The 24,321-nt window shown below is 42.9% G+C and overlaps 1 long non-coding RNA gene across 1 annotated transcript in view; it reads right to left on the reverse strand.

Annotated features, from left to right (window-relative positions):
• LOC135227819 (uncharacterized) overlaps positions 1-24,321 on the reverse strand; it is a 48,565-nt gene that overhangs the window by 17,638 nt on the left and 6,606 nt on the right. The window lies entirely within an intron of this gene.

Below are 24,321 nucleotides of genomic sequence, written 5' to 3' on the forward strand. Positions count from 1 at the left end.
TAGGCCCACACAGGTCCATGCAAGGGGAAAGGTACTCAAAGTCCACGGACCATTTATGCCTGGATTGGAGCTGCTTCTGTCCTGAGCTCACCTGGTTAGTGGAGCGGGCAAATTATCTTTTCCCTCAATTGAAATTTATTCCTTCTCCAAGGCCGGGAGGATGACTCTAGGTACTCAACAGGGCCTATCTCAGGCCTAGGGAAATCACCCCCTGAATCTGGCCTAGGAGCGGGGGGTGGGGAGTCACAGTAAAATATACGCAAGCACTTGGATTTTGCCAGGAGCGCCGTTCTTCTCTGGTTCCGGAGGTGTGAGTAGGCTGTGTGGCTGGCTGCTTCTCCCTGAGGAAACTGCAGCCAAATGCTAGTACCAGCCTGCTGCTGCCTCTCCCAGGAATGTTGACTGAGGGTTCCCAGCAATTCAGGTCCAGTAAGTCCTCCCCCGCCCTTCAGCTCGTTTTCTAAGCTTGCCTTTGATGTTCAGGGTTCCTAGCTTTTCATAAATATACTCATTTCTCTTGTTTTTTCGGGTCTTTGTTGTAAGAGGGCTCTCCAGAAGCATCTGTCTATTCTGCCATCTTGGCTCTGCTTCTTGTATAGGTCTTTTACATCTCTGGATAGATTTATTCCTAAGTATTTTATCTTCTTGGGGGCTATTTTAGATGGTATTGATTTGGTGATTTCCTCTTCAACGTTCTCATTGTTGGTGTAGAGGAATCCAACTGACTTTTGTATGTTTATCTTGTATCCTAATACTCTCCTGAAATCTTCGTTTAGTTTCAGTAGTTTTCTTGAGGATTCCTTAGGGTTTTCTGTGTATAAGGTCATATCATCTGCAAAAAGATACTTTTACTTCTTCCTTACCAATTCGGATGCCCTTTATTTCTTTTTCTAGCCTAATTGCTCTAGCTAAGACCTCCAGCACAATGTTGAATAAGAGTGGTGATACCGGGCTTCCTTGTCTGGTTCCCGTTCTCAAGGGGAATGCTTTGTCCATTTAGGATGATGCTGTCTGTTGTCTTTGCATAAATGCCCTTTATTATTTTGAGGAATTTCCCTTCTCTTCCTGTTTTGCTGAGAGTTTTTATCATGCATGGGTGTTGGACTTTGTCAAATACCTGCTCTCTGCATCAACTGATAAGATTATGTGGTTCTTGGCTTTGTTTTATTTACGTGATGGATTACATTAATTGTTTTTCTAATACTAAACTATTCCTGCATACCTGGTATGAATCCCAATTGGTTATGGTGAATTATTTTTTTGATACATTGTTGGATTCTATTGGCTAGAATTTTGTTGAGGATTTTTGTATCTAAGTTCATCAGGCATATCGGTCTGTAATTTTCTTTCTTTTTTTTTTTTTTTTTGTGTGTGCTGTCTTTCCTGGTTTTGGTATCAGGGTTATGCTGTCTTCATAGATTGAGTTTGGGAGTATTCCATCCTTTTCTATGCTCTGAAATACCTTTAGCAGTAGTGGTGTTAAATCTTCTCTGAAATTTTGGTAGAATTCTCCAGAGAAGCTGTCAGGTCTAGGGCTTTTTGTTGTTGTGGGGAGTTTTTAAATTACTTTTTCAATATCTTCTTTTGTTATAGGTTTATTTTGTTGTTCTACCTGTTTGTGTTAATTTAGATAGGTATTGTGTTTCTAGAAATTTGTCCATTTCTTCTAGGTTTTCAGATTTGTCAGAGTAGAATTTTTCATAGTATTCTGTTATAACAAAACCAAACCAAACCCATTGCCATCAAGTCATTTCTGACTCATAGCGACGCTATAGGATAGAACCACCCCACGGGGTTTCCAAGGAGTGCCTGGTGGATTTATACTGACAACCTATTGGTTAGCAGCTGTAGCACTTAACCACTACACCACAAGGGTTCCTACTGTTCTGATTCTTTTCATTTCAGTTGTGTCTGTTGTGATATTGCCCATCTCATTTCTTCTTTGCCTTATTTACTTCCTCTCCTGTTTTCTTTTGTCGGTTTGGCCAGTGGTTTACTGGTTTTGTTGATCTTTTAAAAAAGAATCAGCTTTTGTTCTTGCTAATGCTTTCAATTGTTTTCTGTTCTCTGTTTCATTTAATTCTGCTCTAGATTTTATTATTTGCTTTCTTTTGGTGCCTGAGGGCTTCTTTTGCTGTTCTTTTTCTATTTGTTTGAGTTGTAGGGATAACTCTTTGATTTTGGCCAGTTCTTCTTTTGGATGTGTGCATTTATTGCCATAAATTGAGCTCTGAGCACTGCTTTTGCTGTGTCCAAAATGTTCTGGTAGGAAGTGTTTTCATTCTCATTTGATTCTATGAATTCCTTTATTCCATCCTTAATTTCTTCTACAAGCCAGTAGTTTTTGAGCAAGGTGTTTTTCAGTTTCCATGTGTTTGATTTTTTTTTTCCATGCTTTTTCTATTACTGATTTCTACTTTTATGGCTTTATGTTCAGAGAAGATGCTTTGTAATATTTCCACTTTTTGAATTCTGTTAAGGCTTGCTTTGTGTCCTAATAAAAAAAAAAAATTTACGTGGTCCTTTTTGGAGAATGTTCCATGTGTGTTGGAAAAGAAAGTAAACTTGGCTGCTGTTGGGTGGAGTGTTCCGTATATATCTATGAGGTCAAGTTGGTTGATTGTGGCGTTTAGATCTTCCATGTCTTTATTGAGCTTCTTTCTGGCTGTTCTGTCCTGCACCGAAAGTGGTGTGTTGACATCTCCTACTATTATTGTGGAGCTGTTGATCTCTCTTGTCAATGCGGTTAGTTTTTTTTTTTTAATGTAGTTTGGATCCCTGTCATTGGTTATGTGAATGTTTATTATGGTTATATCCTCCTGGTATATTGACTCTTTAATCATTCTATAGTGTCCTTCCTTATCCTTTGTGGTGGATTTTACTTTAAAGTCTATTTTGTCAGGAATTAATATTGCCATTCCTGCTCTTTTTTGATTGTTGTTTGCTTGATATATATTTTTTCCATCCTTTGAGTTTTTGTTTGTTTGTGTCTTTAAGACTAAGGTGTGCCTCTTGTAGGCAGCATATAAATGGATCGTGTTTTTATATACATTCTGCCACTCTCTGTCTCTTGATTGGTGCATTTAGTCCATTTATATTCAGCATACCTATTGATAGCTATGAGTTTGGTGCTGTCATTTTGATGTCTTGTGTGTGTGTGTGTGTTGTTGACAGTGTCTTTGTTCCACTTAATGTTCTGTGCTGAGTAGTTCTTCATATATTGTCTTTTCTTCTTTTTCATTGTTGTTGCTCCTGTATTTGCTGAGTCTTTACGTTTTTCTTGCTTTTTATTTTTATCTGTAAGATTGTTAGTTTCCTTTGTGGTTACCTTAATATTTACCCCTATTTTTCTAAGTTTAAATCTAACTTTTATTTCTTTATATCACCTTGACTTCTGCATATGGAAGATCTATGCCTACATTTCTTAGTCCCTCTTTATTGTTTTAATGTTGTCATCTTTTACATAATGACATCTCTGTTTTCTTGTTTTCAGCATTTTAGCTTTGATTTATTTTTGTGATTTCCCTATTTGGGTTGATATCTGGTGGCTCTGTCCTGTGTTCTAGTCTTGTGTTGTTATCTGATTTATTGATTTTCTAACCAGGGGACTTGCGTTGTATTTCTTGTAATTTTGATTTGGTTTTTGCAAATTCCCTAAACTTCTCTTTATCTGGAAATGTCCTAATTTCACCTGCATATTTCAGAGACAGTTTTGCTGGATATATAATTCTTGGCTGGCAATTTTTTCCTTCAAGGCTTTGTGTATCTCATCTATTGCCTTCTTGCCTACATGGTTTCTGCTGAGTAGTCCAAGCTTAGTCTTAGTGACTCTCCTTTGTAGGTGACTTTTTGTTTATCCCTTGCTGCTCTTAAAATTTTCTCTTTCTCTTTGGTTTTGGCAACGGTGATTATAATATCTCTTGGTGACTTTCGCTTGGGATTTACCTTGTGTGGGGTTCAATGAGCATCTTGGATGGGTATCTTCTATCGTTCACGGTACCAGGGATGTTTTCTGCCAACAAATCTCCAACAATTCTGTATAATCTATTGTCTCAACTCCCTGCCCCCCACCCATTCGCTTATTCCAATCACTCATAGGTTGTTTCTCTTGATAAAATCCCACATAATTCTTAGGGTTTCTTCATTTTAATTTTTTTATCTGGTTTTTCCTCCAATAAGTTGTTGTCAAGTGCTTTGTCTTCAGTCTCACTAATCTGACTTCCATTTCCTCAATTCTGCTCTTATGATTTCCTATTGAGTTGTCTAATCCTGAAATTTTATTGTTAATCTTCTGAATTCCTATTTGATGTCTCTCTATGGATTCTTGCTGCCTCTTAATTTGTCATTATGCTCTTCCCTAATCTTTTTCAATTCCTCTAATGTTATGTCCTTGTGTTCCTTGGCTTGTTCTGCATTTTGTTTGGTCTCCTTCCTGATCTCTTGAAGAGGTCTGTATATTAATCTTCTGTGTTCTACCTCTGCTAGTCCCAGGAAGTTCTCTTTTTCCAGAATATTTCTTGATTCTTTGTGTTGGGAGCTTACTGAAGCCATCATGGTCTGCCTCCTTATGTGTTTTGATATTGACTGTTGTCTCCAAGCCATCAATAAGTTATCGTATTTACTTTATGTTTGTTTACTGTGTCCTAGCTTCGTATTTAGTTTTGATAGGCCAAATAGGCTGCTCGAGTGAGCTAGTATGATTATTGGCACCTTTGAAGCTCTAACACCCTGTTATCAGATGGTTAGAGCCATTACTATGTATATGAGCCCAGGAGTCCATTTACTTTTCTTGTATGGATTCAGCTCAGGTGTTGAGGTAGTTGGTATCAAATGTGTGGTGCAGGCTCTAACCTACAGTCTTAGACGAGCGAGGGTGATTGGTAAGGCACAGGTATGTGGCTTCAGTAGGGGGCCACGTACTGAGAAAGGCAGGGGACTGACAACCACCCCTGAGTGTGAGGAAAGCATGTCCCCGTTCCCTAGAGCACCTAGATGGGTGGGTGTGGCAAGCAATTATGGACACCCAATGCTGTTGGCTGTAAAGACAGGGAGTCACCACTTATCCTTGGATGACCCCTTTTGAGGGTGGTTAGGTGGCATGGGTGAAGCCACCAGTCCTCAGGTCCCTGATGTGGGAAGGTAAGAACCCTGCTTAACAGGCAGAGTGGTGTGAAAATCACAAATCTGCCTCTCCACCATATAGCTGAAACAGCTGACATTAGACTTCAGATATATTCCCTGTTGTACTGTGCTAATGAAGGCCTACACTGTTGAAATGAGCCCACAGAGGTCTATGCAGGTGTGAGAGGCATTCAAAGTCTGTGGACCACTTATGCCTGTGCCTAGGCAAAGAAGCTATTTTGGTACTAAGTTCCCAGCTTAGGCGAGCTGACAGATTATTTTTTCCTGTTTGTAAATTTCTTCCATCTCCAAGGCTGGGAGGATGCCTCATGGCACACCATGGGTCCTACTTCCAGCACAGGGAAAGTGGTTATTATGGAAGCTGGATCAGGACCCAGTGCAGAGTGGGGAAGGGTCAGAAAATGGGGAACTTTTTCCAAAGGGGTGTTTTTTGGATTGCGCAGTAGATTAGACACTACTACTTATCCTATGTGGAGAGCACCGCTTTTCATTGATTTTGGAGGCCTGAGTGAAATCTCCGTCCCTTGCTCTATCTCTCCTAATGTGGAAAACACGTCCCAAATGCCACTGCTTTTCTCATCATGCTCTCACCAGTGAATCCGGTCTGAGGGGTGCCAGCTCCTGCCAGGTCAGGTCTTGCAACTCCTCACCACTTCTGAACTGTCTCTTCCTCCCCCTGCTGCTCAGTTCAATTCTTTAACTTTGTCTTTGATGTTCACGGCTCCTAGATTGTCCTATATAATCGATGCACCTGTTTTTTGGGATCTTTGTTTTAAGAGGGACTAAGAGTCTGACTACTCCACAATCTTGGCCCTGCCCCCGCCCAGGACTAGTTTTCTTAATATTTTAATTACCTTTAAAAGATAATCTTCTGTTTAAAGAAAAAATAACATTGCACTGCGGAATTGATAACATACAAAGATGTCAAAATATGGCAACAGTACCAAAAGGCTGGCACGAAGGTTCTTACATATGTGAAGTGGCATAATATCACTTGAAGGTAAACAGTGATAGCTGGAACACACATCCAATGCATTCTCTAAAGCCAAAATCACCTGGATACTAAAACCAGACAAAGACATCACAAGAAAACTACAGACCGATATCCCTCATGTATATAGATGCAAAAATTCTTCTTCTAATTTATTGTGCTTTGTCATTGTTAATGTACACAGCAATTCAACAATTTCTACATGCACAATTCAGTGACACTGATTGCATTTTTCAGGTTGTGAAACCATTCTCTCTCTCTTTTCCAAGTTGTTTCTCCTCCATTAACATAAATTCAGTGCCCCTAAGTATCCCATGTAATCTTTTGAGTTGCTGTTGTCAGTTTGATACCAGTGCTCAAGGCAGACATTCTTTACTATTGCTTGGTTTTAAGAACGCCTCAGGGGATATTGTTTGTTTTAGGTTTAAGGTCTAAAGATTATCTCAGGGCAAGAGTTTCAGGGGTTCATTCAGCCTTCATGGCTCCAAAAACTATGGATTCTATGAAAACTTGAAATGCTACTCTGCATTTCTGCCCCTTTGATCAAGAGTCTTCTACAGAATCTTTTATCAAAATGTTCAGTGATGGGGCGGGACCAAGACGGCTGACTTGGTAGAAGCTTCCGCTTATACCTCTCGCAACAAACACTCGAAAAAACAAGTGAATCGATTGCATACAGAACGGTCTATGAACCCTGACCATCAAACACAGAACTAAGGCGTTGACCTGAGTGACAGGAGAGCGGAAATGCCACATGCTAAAGCAGTGACCATTTCCGGAGCTAGTGTGCCATGCCACAGCCTTGAGTCCTCGCAGTTCTCTGGTGCCAGAGTGGTGGGGCTGATTGTGGCTTACTGTGAAGGGCATGTACGGATGCAGGCCTAACCCCTGGGAACAACCTCAGAGGGGACCCAGCCAGCGCACGCAGGCTGCACACAGATTCAGCTGACAGGCAAACAAAAAACCATGGGGAAGCAGCATTTGTTTTGGAGCCTGGAGCACAGCGTCCCGGACAGGAAACCTTGGCACTGGGCTTGGACTAAGCATGAAGGAGGTGATTGTGGCTTCCTGAGATGGTGCAAGCATGGGAAGCAGCCCTAACCCTCTGGTGCAGTCTCAGCAGGGATCCAGCCAGTGCACACAAGATATACACTCCTCTGGAATCTCAGGGAAAACATTCCTCACCAAACAAGATAAGTAACTTTGTCTATCTTGCCATGTTACTCTCTACTGTCTATCTGATCCCTTCCCTCCCTGCCCCACCCAGCTTCATTAACATTGGAATTCCCTGGTCCAGAGAGTGAAGTGCACTGCCTGTTTTTTTTTTTTTCTTCTTCTTTCTTTTCTAACCCATTCTCCTGCCCTGAGAAAAGCAGCATTTAACAATCAAAGGAAAAATCCTTCCCTGACTTCGTAAACCAGGATAACAATACAGAACCAGCTCCATCTAGGCATAAGAGACCCACAGTCTTTGGTTTTCATCCCTACAGGGAACTAGGTGGCTAGTATAATGCAAAGGAAATTCTGATAGAGATCTGACTGTAATTGCATTAGCTGAGCAGAGGAAAGGCAAGTTTTGGAGGTCAGATACCTCTCTACCTATTAAACTGAGCTCTCACTGATCCACATGAGGGAACTTAGGACTGAGGCTCCACCCACACCACCTAGCCACCTTCTAAAGGAGTCTGAGGATAGTGACGCCTACCAATCTATAGAGGTACAAGCATTGGGTGCCTAAGGTACAACTGCAGAGCCCACACACCAGAGCACTCTAGAGAATAACGCCACTCTTACCTCACTGACACTTGGGGGAAGCCTGTCACCATCCTACCCTCCTTGGAATGTGACCCCTTCTGCTACTAGAAACTGGCACATACAACCATCAACACTACTCCTCTAAGTTAATAGGTGAGAGCCTACACCACACACTAGGTGACCTGCTATCAGGACACCTGAGCTGATTCTATTCAAGAACAGCGAATGGACTCATAGGCTTATATACCTGGTACCAGCACAGACCAGCTGATAATAGGACATAGGGAAAGCTAGAGCAATCAAGACAGTGCAATCTAGTCGCCCATCTGGGTGTACTGTAACAAAAGAAAACAAGAAGATAAGACTCAGTGAGCAAATAGAAAAGAAAATATTACAATATCTTATGGATGGCTCAGCGACAGCAGCCGGTATCAAATCAAATAAAGCAGCAGACCATGCTTGCTTCTACATACCTCCAAATCAAAGAATCAAATCATTCCCAGATGTAGATACATTCCTGGAATTGCCAGATGTAGAATACAAAAACTAATATACAGAATGCTTCAAGACATCAGGGATGACCTCAGAAATGAAATAAGCCAATCCACAGAAAAAGCCAAGGAACACACAGATAAAGCAGTTGAAGAAATCAAAGAGATTACTCAAGAACATAGTGAAAAATTTAATAAGTTGCACGAATCCATAGAGAGGCAGCATTCAGAAATTCAAAAGATTAACAAATTACAGAATGAGACAACTCAATAGGAAGTCAGAGGAGCAGAATCAAGCAATTGGAATGCAGAGTGGAGGAGACAGAGGATAAGGCAAATGTTACCAATACATTTGAAGATAAATCAGATAAAAGAATTTAAAAAAAAGATGAAACCCTAACAATCATGTGGGACTCTATCAAGAAAAATATAACTCACGTGTGACTGGAGTTCCAGAACTGGAAGGGATAACAGAAAATACAGAGAGAATAGTTGAAGAGCTGCTGGCAGAAAACTTCCCTGGCATCGTGAAAAATGAAAGGATATCTATCTAAGATGTTCATCAAACCCCATACAAGATAGATCCCTAAAGAAAATCACCAAGACATAATATCATCAAACTTGCCAAAACCAAAGATAAAGAGAATTTTCAAAGCAGCCAAGGATAAAGAAAAAGTCACCTATGAAGGACAGTCAATAAGTTCAGACTACTCAGCAGAAACCATGCAGGCAAGAAGGCAATGGGATGACATATATAGAGGACTAAAAGAGAAAAACTGCCAGCCAAGAATCATATATCCAGCAAAACTCTTAAATATGAGGGTGAAATTAAGACATTTAGAGATAAACACAAGCTTAGAGAATTTGCAAACACCAAACCAAAACTGCAAGAATTACTAAAGGAAACTCTATCATCAGAAAATCAATAGTATAAGATACTAACACAACAGAAGGTCACAGAACAAAACATCCTGATATCCACTCAGAAACGGAAATCACAAAAACAAAATAAGATTAATTAAAAAAAAAATTGCTCAAAACAGGGAATCATTGATGTCATTAACTAAAAGATTACAATAATCAAAAAAGAGGGACTAAATAGAGGAGGCATTGATCTTATGTATGAAGAAGAAACCAAGGCAATATAGGGAGATACAAGTTAGGTTTTTACTTAGTCAAATAAGGGTAAATATTAAGGTAACCACAAAGAGGTCTAACGGTTTTATTTTTCAAAATAAAAACCAAGATAAACATAACGACTCAGCAAAAATAAATTCAACTACTGTGAAAAGGAGGAACACACATTCTACAACAAAAAACTTCTCAGCACAAAAAAGTAAGTGGAAAAATGAAATTGTCAACAACACACACAAAAAGGCATCAAAATGACAGCACTAAACTCATACTTACCTATAATTACACTGAATGTAAATGGACTAAATGCACCAATAAAGAGACAGAGAGTTGCAGACTAGATTAAAAAAAAAACAAAAAACATGAAGACCTAATTGCTACAATCAACCAACTTGACCTCATAGGCTTGTACAGAGCAATCCACCCAACAGCTATAAAGTATACTTTCTTTTCTAGTGCACATGGAACATTTTCTAGACTAGATCACGTATTAGGTCATAAAACAAGCCTTTGCAGAATCCAAGACATTGAAATATTACAAAGCATCATCTCAGACCATAAGGCCGTAAAAGTAGAAATCAATAACAGAAAAACCAGGGAAAAGAAATCAAATACTTGGAAACTGAACAATATCCTGCTCAAAAAAGACTGGGTTATAGAAGACATGAAGGAGGGAATAAAGAAATTCATAGAACTCAACGAGATTGAAAACACTTCCCATCAAAACCTTTAGGACACAGTGAAAGCAGTGCTCAGAGGTCAATCTATATCAATAAATGCACACATACCTAAAGAAAGAGCCAAAATCAAAGAACTGTCCCTATAACTTGAACAAAGAGAAAGAGAGCAACAAAAGAAACCGTCAGGCACCAGAAAGAAACAAATACTACAAATTAGAGCAGAATTCAACGAATTAGGAAACAGAAAACAATTGAAAGAGTTAACAAGGTCAAAAGCTGATTCTTTGAAAAAATTAACAAAATTGACAAACCATTGGCCAGACTGACTAAAGAAACGCAGGAAAAGAAAGAGATAACCCAAATAAGAAATGAGATGGGCCATATCACAACAGATCCAACTGAAATTAAAAGAATCACATCAGATTATTATGAAAAATTGTACTCGAACAAATTTGAAAACTAGAATTAGATGAATTCCTAGAAACACACTACCTACCTAAACTAACACAAACACAGGTAGAACAACGAAATAGACCCATAACAAAAAAAGAGATTGAAAAGATAATCCAAAAAATCCCAACAAAAAAAATAGGCCCTGGCCCTGACGGCTTCACTGCAGAGTTCTACCAAACTTTCAGAGAAGAGTTAACATCACTACTACTGAAGATATTTCAAAGCATAGAAAAGGATAGTATGCTACCTAACTCATTCTATGAAGCCAGCATAACCCTGATACCAAAACCAGCTAAAGACAACACAAAAAAAGAAAATTACAGACCTATATCCCTCATGAACATAGATGCAAAAATCCTCAACAAAATTCTAGCCAACAGAATTCAACAACGTAGCAAAAAAATAATCCACCATGACTAAGTGGGATTCATACCAGCTTGTTTAATGCAAGGATGGTTCAGTATTAGAAAAACAATTAATGTAATCCACCACATAAATAAAACAAAAGACATGAACCACATGACTTTATCCATTGATGCAGAAAAGGCATGTGACAAAGTCCAACACCCACTCATGATAAAAACTCTCAGCAAAACAGGAATAGAAGGAAAATTCCTCAACATAATAAATGGCATTTATACAAAGCCAACAGTGAACATCATCCTAAATGTTGAGAGAGTGAAAGTAGTCCCCTTGAGAACGGGAACCAGACAGGGATGCCCTTTATCCCCGCCCTTACTCAACATCGTGCTGGAGGTCTGAGCCAGAACAATCAGGCTAGACAAAGAAATAAAGGGCATCCAGATTGGCAAGGAAGAAGTCAAATTATCTCTATTTGCAGATGACATGATCTTATACACAGAAAACCCTAAGGAATCCTCCAGAAAACTACTGAAACTAATAGAAGACTTCGGCCGAGTTTCAGGTTACAAGATAAACATACAAAAACCACTTGGATTCCTCTACATCAACAAAACGAACATCGAAGAGGAAATCACCAAATCAATACCATTTACAGTAGCCCCCAAGAGATAAAATACTTAGGCATAAATCTTACCAAAGATGTAAAACACCTATACAAAGAAAACTGCAAGGTACTACTGCAAGAAAGCAAAAGGGACCTACATAAGTGGAAAAACATACCTTGCTCATGGATAGGAAGACTTAACATTGTAAAAATGTCTATTCTACCAAAAGCCATCTATATATACAATGCACTTCTGATCCAAATTCAAACGACATTCTTTAATGAGATGGAGAAACAAATCACCAACTTCATATGGAAGAGAAAGAATCCCTGGATGAGTAAAGCATTACTAAAAAAAGAACAACAGAGTGGGAGGACTCACTCTACCTGATTTTAGAACCTGTTATACCGCCACAGTAGTCAAAACATCCTGGTACTGGTACAACAACAGACATAGAGACCAATGGAACAGAACTGAGAATCAAGATACAAATCCATCCACATATGTGCAGATGATATTTGACAAAGGCCCAGTGTCAGTTAATTGGGGAAAAGATATTCTTTTCAACAAATGGCGGTGGCATAACTGGATATCCACCTGCAAAAAAAGGAAATAGGACCCATACCTCACACCACGCACAAAAACTAACTCCAAGTTGATCAAAGACCTAAACATAAAATCTAAAAAAATAAAGATCATGGAAGAAAAAATAAGGACAACGTTAGGAACCCTGATACATGGCATAAACAGAATAAAAAATATTACTAAAAATGCCGAAGAGAAAGCAGATAATTGGGAGCTCCTAAAAATCAAACACCTATGCTCATCTAAAGACTTCACCAAAAGAGTAAAAAGACCACCTAGAGACTGGGAAAAAATTTCCAGCTACAACATCTGCGACCAGCGCCTGATCTCTAAAATCTACATGACTCTGCTAAAACTCAACCACAAAAAGACAACAAGCAAACCAACTAAAAAATGGGCAAAGGATATGAACAGGCATTGCACTAAAGAAGACATTTAGGCGGCTAACAGATACATGAGGAAATGCTCTCTATCATTAGCCATTAGAGAAAAGCAAATCAAAACTACAGTGAGATTCCATCTCACTCCAACAAGGCTGGCACTAATCCAAAAAACACAAAATAATAAATGTTGGAGAGGATGTGGAGAGATTGGAACACTTATACACTGCTAGTGGGAATGTAAAATGGTACAACCGCTTTGGAAATCGATTTGGCGCTTCCTTAAAAAGCTAGAAATAGAACTTCCATAAGACCCAGCAATCCCACTCCTCAGAATATATCCTAGAGAAATAAGAGCCTTTACAGGAACAGATATATGCACACCCATGTTTACCGCAGCAGTGTTTACAATAGGAAAAAGATGGAAAACAAGGTGCCCATCAATGGACGAATGGATAAATAAAATATGGTATATTCACACAATGGAATAATATGCATTAAAAAGAACAGTGATGAATCTGTGAAACATTTCATAACATGGAGAAACATGGAAGGCATTATTCAGAGTGAAATTACTCAGTTGCAAAAGGACAAATATTGTATAAGACCACTATTATAAGATCTTGAGAAACAGTTTCAACTGAGAAGAACACTCTCTTGTGGTTACAAGAGTGGGGAGGGAGGGAAGATGGGAGCAGGTATTTACTAAACAGAGAGTAGACAAGACCTGCTTTAGGTGAAGGGAAGGACAACACTCAACACAGTGGAGATCAGCACAACTGGACTAAACCAAAGCAAAGAAGTTTCCTGAATAAGCTGAATGCTTCCAAGGTCAGCGAAACAGGGGCAGAGGTTTGGGGACCATTGTTTCAGGGGATATCTAAGTCAATTAGCATAATAAAATGTATTAAAAAACATTCTGCATCCCACTTTGAAGAGTGGTGTCTGGGGTCTTAAATGCTAGCAAGAGGCCATCTAAGATGCATCAACGAGTCTCAACCCACCTGGATCAAAGGAGAATGAACACCAAGAACACAAGATAATAACGAGCCCAAGAGACAGAAAGGGCTACATGAACCAGAGACTATATCCTGAGACTACATCATTCTGAGACTACATCATCCAGAAGAACTAGTTGGTGCCTGGCCACAACCGATGACTGCCCTGACAGGGAACGCAACAGAGAAGCCCCGAGGGAGCAGGAGAACAGTGTGGTGCAGACCCCAAATTCTCATAAAAAGACCAGACTTAATGGTCTGACTGAGGCTAGAAGGACCCTGGTGATTGTGGCCCCTAGACCTTCTGTCGGCCCACGACAGTAACCACCCCCAAAGCCAACTCGTCAGACATGGATTGGACTGGACAACGGGTTGGAGAGGGATGCTGGTGAGGAGTGAGCTTCTTGGATCATGTGGACACTTGAGACTATGTTGGTATCTCCTGCCTCGAGGGGAGATGGGAGGGTAGAGGGGCTTAGAAGCTAGCAAAAGTGTCACGAAAAGAGAGAGCGGAAGGAGGGAGCAGGTTGTCTCATGGCGGGGGTACAGTAACTGGGAATATGTGCAAGTTGTATATAAGTTTTTATGTGAGAGACTGACTTGATTTGTAAACTTCCACTTGAAACACAATAAAAATTATTTAAAAAAAAAATGTTCAGTGATGGTAGCCAGACACCATCCAGTTCTTCTGATCTCATGGCAAAGGCGGCAGCTGTTGGACCTTGTATGACTGATTGCAAGCTTTTAAGACTACAGGCACTATTCAGTGAACTTGGGAGTGCAACAGAAGCACTAACCACTTATCCGGCCAATTAACTGAAATGTCCCATGAAACCAGGACCCTAAACCTCCAAACCAAGGAACCAAATCCCATGAGGTATATGGTTCTACCTAAGCAGCTCCAGCAGCTATACTTTTTTTTTTTTTTCTGGTCATTGTTATAAATATATCTATCACTCAAATTTGCCAATTTTACTTTTAACAGGTGTAGAACTTAGTGATAGCAATTGCATTAATAGGTTGTGCAACCCGACTGTTGATGCAAAAATTTTTGACAAAATTTTAGCGAGTAAAACTATGACTAAACAAGTCTTAGGCTGTGTTCTCTAGGGAAGCTTTATACCAGTAAAACATATAAATACATACAGAGAGAGATTTTTATCAATTCACGTAGCCACATGGGCTGATGAATCCAAGACCGGCAGGACAGAGAGAAGGGCTCTTGCTCACAAACGGCAAAGATAGACAAATCCCAAGATCGCCAGACAAGGCAGCAGGAAAGCAGCTAGCTCAAGTCCAGGTAACCAAGGTCAGAAGAACAGGCGCCAGCTGCAGGATACAGAACAAGCAAAAGCCCACGAGCTCCACCAGAATGTCTATGCAGGCCACAGGCCGAATGAACCTCCCTTTCAACTGACTGGCTACTCACAACAGATCCCATCAGATGTGATCACATTCTATCAAATCTCATCATGGAAGTCATCACAACATCATACAGCTGCCAAACCACTGAGATCATGGCCTAGCCTAGCTGACACACAGCCTTAACCATCAAGACAAGGTTTATTGCAGAAATGCAGGTTGTTTTAACATTTGAAAATAAGCACTCACCATACCTGCTGGTGGAGGACTGGAGGCTGGAGGTAGAACAAATACCCTCTTCAGAGATTATCAGCCCAAGAATTGTTTGGCTGTCAGACCAGTCTCACTGAAAGGCCTTTTCAAGGAAACACAGAAATCCTGGGGTGTTACAAGCGTATCACAATATCGAAAGAAGCCAAGCAGGTAACGTAAATGTGTAAAATAAGGGTAGACGGTAGAAATGCTGGGTCCTGGGACTGAATTGGAAAACGCCTACCTTGCCTAAAGATTTCCAGAATCCAGGTTGAAAAGAAAACAGCACAAAAAACTTCTCCAGTCAAACAGCATGCATCCAGAGTAGATGAGTAGATCTAACCACCAGCAACTAGTTTGTGGCCCTTAGTTGAAAGTGGCCACCAACCCATCTCTGCAGGTAGTCATCTCCCTGAGGAGGCAAAGGCTGGAACAAAGGGCAGCTCTGGCAAACCAGGCCTTGGACAGGCCTCCAGAGGTGAGGCTCATTCCTCCTCCTCCATAGGAGTGTTTACAATCTTTTCTCATGCACATAGCCTGGAGGCATCCCTTTCTTGTTACCACACTATAATTTAAAGATACTGCTGCTTTGGTCTTTTCCTGTCACCACAGCCTTGGTCCCCTTCCTGCACCTCTGATTACCAATCACCCATTACTTGTAACATCAAAGCTCTCCATTTCCAAGCCTTAACCTGACTCTGCCTGCCCTAACCTCTTGTGTACTTTCAGGTAAGTTTCTAGTACAAGTGAAGGAGCTGGTGGAGGGTCCTCTGCCCTGGCTACTCTTTCTTATAAGGTGCCCTGTGTGCTTAAACACTCAGTTTCTGGAGAGTTTCAGACTGGTGTAACAGAGAGAGCTGAGTCATCAGGCTGGTGTAAAGTGTGGACAGTAGAGAGAGAAGGGGAGCGTAGACACTGCCTGTGGCCTGGCCATGGCATCTTTAGTTGCAAGCTCTGAGACCCACAGAGGTAACCCGATGCCCTCATCTACAGACTGAATCACCACATAAACTTCCCTAAGACAGCTACAGGGCTTTGATGCCACACCTGCTTTATGACACGGGAGGCCTTTGTGATGCAGTCGATGACTGTGAGGTGGAGATGACAAGGCTCAGTGCTGAGAATCATTAGGCACCAGTATCCTGGATGCCTAGAGAGAGGGAGGACTGGTCTCCTCAATGTATTGAGGCAAGACCATGTTGTGCCCTACTTTCCTTTGGTGGCATGCTGGATATCCCTTATATAAATATGCCTCTGTTTTCTGCCTTATAATAAATATTTGGCAAATAAAAAAGAAATACCATGGATTCAGACTGGAATCTAACAGGAGTGCCCATGAGGTAGGGAAACACCCTGAACACTATTGATCTGTTAAGTCTCAGACAAGAAGCTTTTAAATCCCCAGGTTCTCTCCTTATCCCTGCTTGAGAGTTTTTTTTTTTTTTTTAATCAAACCTTCAGTTATTCTTGTATAGTCATTTACTTCTTAGAGCCTAGAACAATCCCTTGCCAGCCCTCCATGTAATGTACTCTAATTGAAACGCCAAGGACATTAGCTGATTTGGGTTGAGGGGTCAAAGATATAAAGTCTACCTTACTGGACCCCCCAGTTTGGGTGATTTTTCTAGTTGGTGGTTCTTTAAGGTCTTTGTAAGCTGAAGCTTTTGGCTACTGCAACCATTCGCCCTTTAATCTGTTCCACTCTTCCTCCTGTGTCATCCTAAGCCGCCCACAGAACTCCTAGAAATGGGGTATAAGGCATGGGGTCTGGAAGAGCCTAGAAGTGAGTCAAATAAGCAGAAAAGAGAAATGTTGGGGTAAAAAAGGGGGACTAAGGAAAGGAAATATAGTAAAAGTATAAAATATAGAAAGGTATATAAAAGGCATTAGAAAATGTTTATTGGTTTTATCCCATTTTTGGCATGAAAAGAAATTTGTGTCAAAGCTTCACATTCTAACGCTTTTTGTCTTTAGGCAACACCAAAGGGTCAGCCAAAGGGCCAGAGATGCTCCAAAAAGAGGTAAGGTCCCAGTCTCTCCTCTCATTCCCCTTCACCGTGAGCGAGGTTCTCACGGATACTAACCCTATCCCTTGGTGCCAGGAGCAAGCTACTCTAACCACTAAAGGCTGAAGTTCCCCAAATTGACAATTTCTTATAGAAACTTCCTTGGATAGGAAATCAGAGCCTGGACATGTCCAGATTTCTCTACCTTAACCTGCTGGGAATGAGGAAATAGGACAGAGGTCCTTAACTGTGTTATTTACTAGTTTTTATGACACTGTGGAAGTCATTCCATGTCTCAGTCTTATTATCCATAAAACAGGCATAACACTGATGATCCTGCTGCACTCACACTGTGATTGTGAACATCAAATGAGATTAGGAATGAGATACATAGTGTAAATGTTTAAGCTATACACACACATGCCTTGGAGCCTGACTCTTGAAGCCTTTAGTCTCCTTTACTGAGAGTCCAAGGCCTCACTACTAGCTTCCTATAGAATGCCCCTACCCTCTCCTGTCCATGTAACACTGTTTTCTGGTTCTTCAGCTAGGAGACCTTCCAAGGAAGAAGCTGAAAAGCTTCAAAAGGGTCTCGCTGTCCCAAAAAGGTGATCTCTTGCTCTCTGTCCTTTGTTGTCTCCCAAGTCCCAGCCTGGGCTGTGATGATTTCTCAGTTTGGCCAGGGACAAGGAAGAGGAGAGGGACAATGCACGGGAGGGAACCATACATGAGACAGGCTGGTTCACTGGTTGAGAGAGTTGCCAGGACAGAAGTGGTCAGACATCACAGGAGAGAACAGTCTCCCAATCTGCTCTGTGCTAGAGTCACATTATTCCTGGACTTCAGGTCTGACTAGTACGTAATTTATGAAAGATTCTACATGAAGTGGAACTCAGCAAGGAGACACGTTATTCGGCCTAGAGTCTGGATTTTGCATAGTTAAGTCATCACTGTCATATTCCTTTTGCTTCTACATCCTTTCACAGGTAGACTCCTCTGAGTCTGTCTTGGCCTGGAAACATAGGGAGGTCACTCACTAGGACAGTCTTCAGACAGAAGCCTGTCAGCTTATCCTCCTAATAAGATCTCCAGAGGACAGGACTAGTCCCCAAGAGATGCTGTATATAGCACCAGGGACAATCCACAGTCCCTAGAATACAGTATTCGCACAAAGATGTCATTATCCACAAATATGGATAACGGACATTGTTTTCATAGCCCCAATTGAGACTGACTCTAGGTTATACTTGGTGATGTGCCTGGTGATGGCCATTCTGCTAACTACCTGACATCCTCACCTGCTTTGTTCCCTTCTAGTTCAGCTTCTCAACAGAGTTCAGCAGAGAATTCACCCTACCTCCCAGTCCTATCTGAGGGCCCTGCCCACCCAGCAGCTGTCTGAGACCTTGCCCAACAAGACCAAGAGCCTCAGCTCAGCCAGGCCTAACAAGCAAAGTGGTAGATCCCCAGGGGTAGGCCCAGGGCTTACAGGCCTAGGGGAAAGGAAAGGCCAATCCCCCAGACCACACTCTTCCAAGGAGGCAGATGACACTGCATCAGTAACGGTTGCCATGCGTCCCTTTCCAGGCAGGCCTGGCTTCCTCGAGAAGGACGTGTGTTGCAGCTCCTATATGCAGACCTCTACTATCCGGTCTCCAATGCCATGGCTCTGGACATTCAACAATTGGTGACAGGTAAAAACACCCTGATCACCCCTATTTCGGCAGGGATCTCACAACACTCTTCTTGCCTAGAAATTCTGTCCATCTCTGGAGTGTCTAAGCAGAGTCTGCAACTGCGTTCCAAGAACTCCAGAGAGCTTTTACCGGCATCCGTAACCTCCACACTGTTACAATTAATGGATCAGAAATCCTTAACCCAGACGACTGCCCCATCAACCAGTGTGGTCATCATCCAAGATCACTGGGATGAACACCTGCAGCTAGGGAAGGGATTTCAACTGCCAGATGTGCCCAGGAACCCAGGAACTATACCTTCTTCAAGCCTTGGGGAGACCAGAGTTCCTGTGAACCACCAAGAGATGCTGTATAGCAACCACAAATTTTTCCATGGGAACCAAGGCCAGCAGCCCTTGAGATCCCATGTCTCTCTGCTGTTCCTGACCACAGACCTCACGAATCTGACACATGCTATAGCCATGCATACAGTCACTATCTTTCCCGCCCACCTCCCATTACTCAGTCCTGAACTTCTCAGGTTTCTTGAGGTCCATGTAAAAAAATGGATGCATTTCCAGAGGTGGGGATGCCCCAGGCATGTGGAAGAGTCCCTGAGGCAGCTTATGAATGATAATTTGAATGCTTGTGTTGAAACAACTGGGACCATTTCCCACAAGACTTGGGGTTCCTGTATGCTCAGCCAGCCTACTCAGGCCTTCTGGCTTTTTAAATGGTCCATCAAGGGCCAAGACCAAAGCTGCCACTGCCAGAAAACCCCAAGCCCTCTGGCTCTGGCCTTGCCCTCTCCAGCCCTTAAAGTTCTAAATAGCCTCTATCCACAGCCTGAGAGACAGGCTGAAGACTCAGGTGATCATCTGAAGCAGAAGCACAGCCAGCAATTCTGCAGCTTCTCTTGTCTAACCAGTGAGTCCCTGCTTGTCACTGACATTGATCGTCTGAAGCAGAAGCACAGCCAGCAATTCTGTAGCTTCTCTTGTCTAACCAGTGAGTCCCTGCTTGTCACTGACATTGAGTTTCAAGGGATTTCCACAAACAGGTACATACCCCAATTTCCCTTGAATGTTCTTTTTTTCTTCCATGAGCACTCCTTCCTCCCGCTCTTGCCTAATACTCCACCCCAGTCAGCTTCACCTTCTTCCACATCTGTCCCAAATTTGGTGTCTCCAACTGACCATCAACGAAACCAGATCAATATCCCATTTCGGGCTCTGGTCAAGTTCAAAATGTTGGAGTGGAACCTGCTGCAGAGGAAGCTCCAGGTTAGGTGGGAATTGCCAGCTGCTTTCGAGAGATCTCAGTATGCCCAGAGTCTCATGCAATATAAGACCGGTGACACAACCCAGTCTCCAGAGACCCTGAGATCTTCCTGGTCCAGGAAGCCCATCTCACTCCTCAGGGGGGAACTACCCTTCTTCCCAGACCATGCCCAGAGGCTGCTGGAGTTCCACCTCCAAAAGCAGTTAATTCCCCAGCACGGTGGCATGTCTCAGAGGATCAAGCTGTCCACTGCATTGCTCCTGTCCCCTGCTGACCAACAGCCTCTGCTCTTGAGCAGTAAAGCCTTGGACAATGTGAATGCCTCCTGGTCTGCAGCCCCAGAGGTCAGTGGAATTAGTGACATGACCTCACTCACATTGGCCCCAGTGTTAGACTCCATGCCACGCTTGCTCACCCAGACCAAAGCAATACGGCAGAACCACATCGATTACAAATGTTGGCAGACCCTCCAGGGCACTGTCCTTGCCCATATATTTATCTGCCACGACTGTGGAATTCCGGGGAATATGGAGGTAGCTCAGTACCCCTGCATTCCAGAAAACAAGCTCTTAGAGCTGAAGGCAGCAACTGATCCTGAGATATATCAGAAAGTTATGCCCTCACAGACCTCATCAGGTGCTGTCATTGACCACACTAAGCTGTCCAGATCCCTGCCCAAGGGACCCATGGAGAAGCTGGGAACTAATTTACAGGACAAACATCTAGCCTTCCTGTCAGGGCTGCCTGATCTCTATTATTTGGCTCCCTCCAAGGCCACGGGCCTGCCAATCACTAGCCAATCTGAAAACGCAGAGATAATGCCTGAGCCTGTTGAAATCACACCAGAGCCTCTGACTGAGATGATCTCCTACGAAGAACAATGCAGAAGTCCTGGGCCAGGTCTTCAAGACGACGAGACTGGTGCAGATGGTGCACAGGAGTTCCTTGCTGAAGTGCAGGAGGAACAAACAAAGGAGATGGTGCATCTAGAAAGTCAAACAGATGCTGCTATTCTAAAGGCACTCAAAACACCCATCTTGACCAAACTAAATTTCCATCTGAGAAAAAAGGTCCTAGAAATACAGATGGGAATTCCCATAAAAGCAAGGGAGTCTCAGAACCAAACTGTAGTAGTCTCAGAGAAATTACCCACACAGGAGGCATCTGGGAGTCTAAACAGTGAATACTATCTCTCTATGCAGAAACTCCACATCCCACCAAACAGTCCACATGCCCCAGATCCAGAACTGATCTGCCTCAGAGAACAGCTGATTTTTGAGCTAAAGACAGTACAGGAGAGGAAGAAACAAGGCAGTTCCAGAGCAGGGCCCCATGGTTCTACCCACTGGGTCTCCAAGATCTCACATCTCAGCAGGGACATGGCAGATGTCCAGGAACTTTGTGCTCAGCTAGAAGGCAGAGTGAACAGCTCCAGCCTGGAAGAGGCCTGCTGCCCTGAGTCCCCAGACCCTGGCCCGACCAAGGACTCAGCCCAAGGACCCACACTGGCAGAGACAGATGCTTATATTCCAAAGGCACTCAAAACATCCATCTTGACCAAACTAAACTTCCATCTGAGAAAAAAGATCCTAGAAATACAGTTGGGAATTCCCATAAAAGTAAGGGCATCCCAGAACCAATTTGTAGCAGTCTTAGAGAACTTACCCACACAGGAGGTGCTTGGGAGTCTAAACAACCAAGGGAAAATATCCCTCCAGGATTTCCTCATCCCAATAGACAGTCCACATGCCCCAGAACACGAATTAATCTGCCTTAGAAAACAGCTCATTGTTGAGCTAAAGGCAGTACAGCAGAGGAAGAAACAAGCTAGTTCCAGAGCAGGGCCCCATGGTTCTGCCCACGGGGTCTCCAATATCTCACAACTCAGGGAGGATACTGCAGATGCCCAGGAGCTTTGTGCTCAGCTAGAAGCCAGAGTGAACAGCCCCAGCCTGGAAGAGGCCTGGTGCCCTGAGTCTCAAGGCCCCAGCAAGACCAATGACTCAGCCCAAGTACCCACACTGGCAGTGAAGAAAGAATACCCACGGAAACTGAAACCACAAGGGGACACTACAGAATGGAATCCAGGGTTTGGGCTGCCCTTACCCACAGAAAACAGACCCCCTGCTGAAGACCAGAAGCCAGCAGGGTTATCTGTGAACAGGACACCCCGAGGTCCCTGGCAAAGGAGTGTGAGCTTTGATATTACAGCCCCCTCTCAGCAGAGTCCTCAGTACTGTCCTCAGTTTAAGCTCCCAAAACTACCTCCAGGGGCACTTGGGGGGAAAGATTCTGAGAAGAATGATGTGGAGGACAGTGAAAGCAACCTGAATGTCATTACAGAACCAGGCAGAATTCCTGGGACTGCCCAGCCTGTGGTGCCCCAGGCTTCACAGGGCCGGTCTTCGCTGGGCCCACTAATTCAGGGTAAGCCTTTGCAGGACAAACCTTTGTGGAATGAGATCCCAGAGGTGGGAATGAGACTAGCCCATACTCAGAAGAGCCCTGGCCTTCCAGAACCTGGCTTAAGAAATAAGGTGAAGTGCATTTTTAGCTGTATTCATTCCAAGACAGTAGATGAGAAATCCATGTTTTCCTCAGAGGAGAAAGTGACCAAAACGCGAAAAAATCGTCTTAAGAAGAGCCTGGCCCCAGCCAAAGGCCTGTGGGACAAGCTAAGACAGAGAAGACAACAAAGGATCCGAAGCCCAATTTCTCCCCACTGAGAAACAGGTGAGCCTGGCCTTCTCGGATGGCCTGGAGGCCCCGGACAATCAGCTCTGGCACTACTCTCATCATCTTTGCTCGGGCTCTATGCTGGGCCACCTCCACAGCTGCTTGGCACCATCCTCGAGAGGCTTGTGCCACCCAACCTGAGAATCCACCGTACGTCCCAACCCTTACTTCAGAGAAAAACACTGCTTTCTTCAAGAAGATCCAGTTCATTAAAATAGTCTGTAGGGTATCAAATCCCTGTATTGTCATTTTCTTTAATGTACAGGTTGTGCAAAGCATAGCCCAAATATATCCCTAGGCAGAGATACATGCCTGCTTGTTCCTTCTTGTCTCCTTATGATGTGTTAAAGGTTGAGCGGGAGGTATACAGTCTTTTGTATTAGAGAATAACCTTCAACCCACAGTTCAGATGTGTTAGCATTCCACATAACTCCTCCCAGCCCTATCCTGGACTGTGCATAAAGGGACTTGAGTAGAGAAGGCAAGGCCTTTGTCTAAGGTACACTGAGGGTAAAGATCAGGGTGGAGTTCAGTCAAAGCTTCCCATGATAATCTTGAACCCCATGACAACAGTATTGACAAGAAGGAGTGGTCTGGAAATCAATGCATTGTTTGCCCACCCATAGGCAAAAATCATTAATTGATGGCTGATACATACATACACCTGCAAGCTGGAAGGTTTTTAGGAGAGTGCCACAGTGCTTCCTCCTTGAAGATGTGCTTTTGTGATTCGAAAAAGCAGTTTCTATGACAGAGGTCAAAACCAAAATACAGAATCTCCCCTCTCTGCTCCCTGGTTGGTACTAACAAGATCTTTCAAACAATCTGGGAGCCTGCTGTGGCCCTGTTGCCTGTTTCCCATCTCCAGTGCCTCTCAGCTACATGGAAGGAATGCCTACTAGAATGAAGATCAGAGTAGAAGGTAGAGAGGTTTGTCCCCCAGGCCTAAGGCTCCCAGGAAAGGAAGCCAGTAGGGAAAGAATGTAAATGGTAGTATGAATACCTGGGACAGCACACCATGCTCCTGACCAGGGCATGGTAATGGAGAAAAGCTGGGTTTTTCGGAATTAAAAAAGTCCAGAGCCAGAAAGTCAACCCAAAGCCTAAGTGCTCTTGGTGGAGGGAGGTAAGCAAACTCTGAGATTTATGAGCCTGACAAAGAACATGGGCCTAGCAATGCAGAAAGAGGGCAGATGTGGCATCTTAGCCTTCAGTGACCAGTGAGGTTTGGGGCCAGGAAGAAAGAACTGGGAAACAAAAAGACAAAGAGGTTGCCCTAAGCATGTGGGATAAAGACTACTATTTTGGCCACCACCTAGTAGCCTTCAAAAGGTACCATCCCTGTGTCCTCCTCTGACCTACCACAGAGAAGCCAAGAGCTGGAGAAAGAGCAGGAAATGTGGCTTCTTGATGATGTGGTACAGGGGACTG

Source organism: Loxodonta africana, chromosome 15, assembly GCF_030014295.1.
Source record: "Loxodonta africana isolate mLoxAfr1 chromosome 15, mLoxAfr1.hap2, whole genome shotgun sequence".
Lineage (NCBI taxonomy): Eukaryota > Metazoa > Chordata > Mammalia > Proboscidea > Elephantidae > Loxodonta > Loxodonta africana.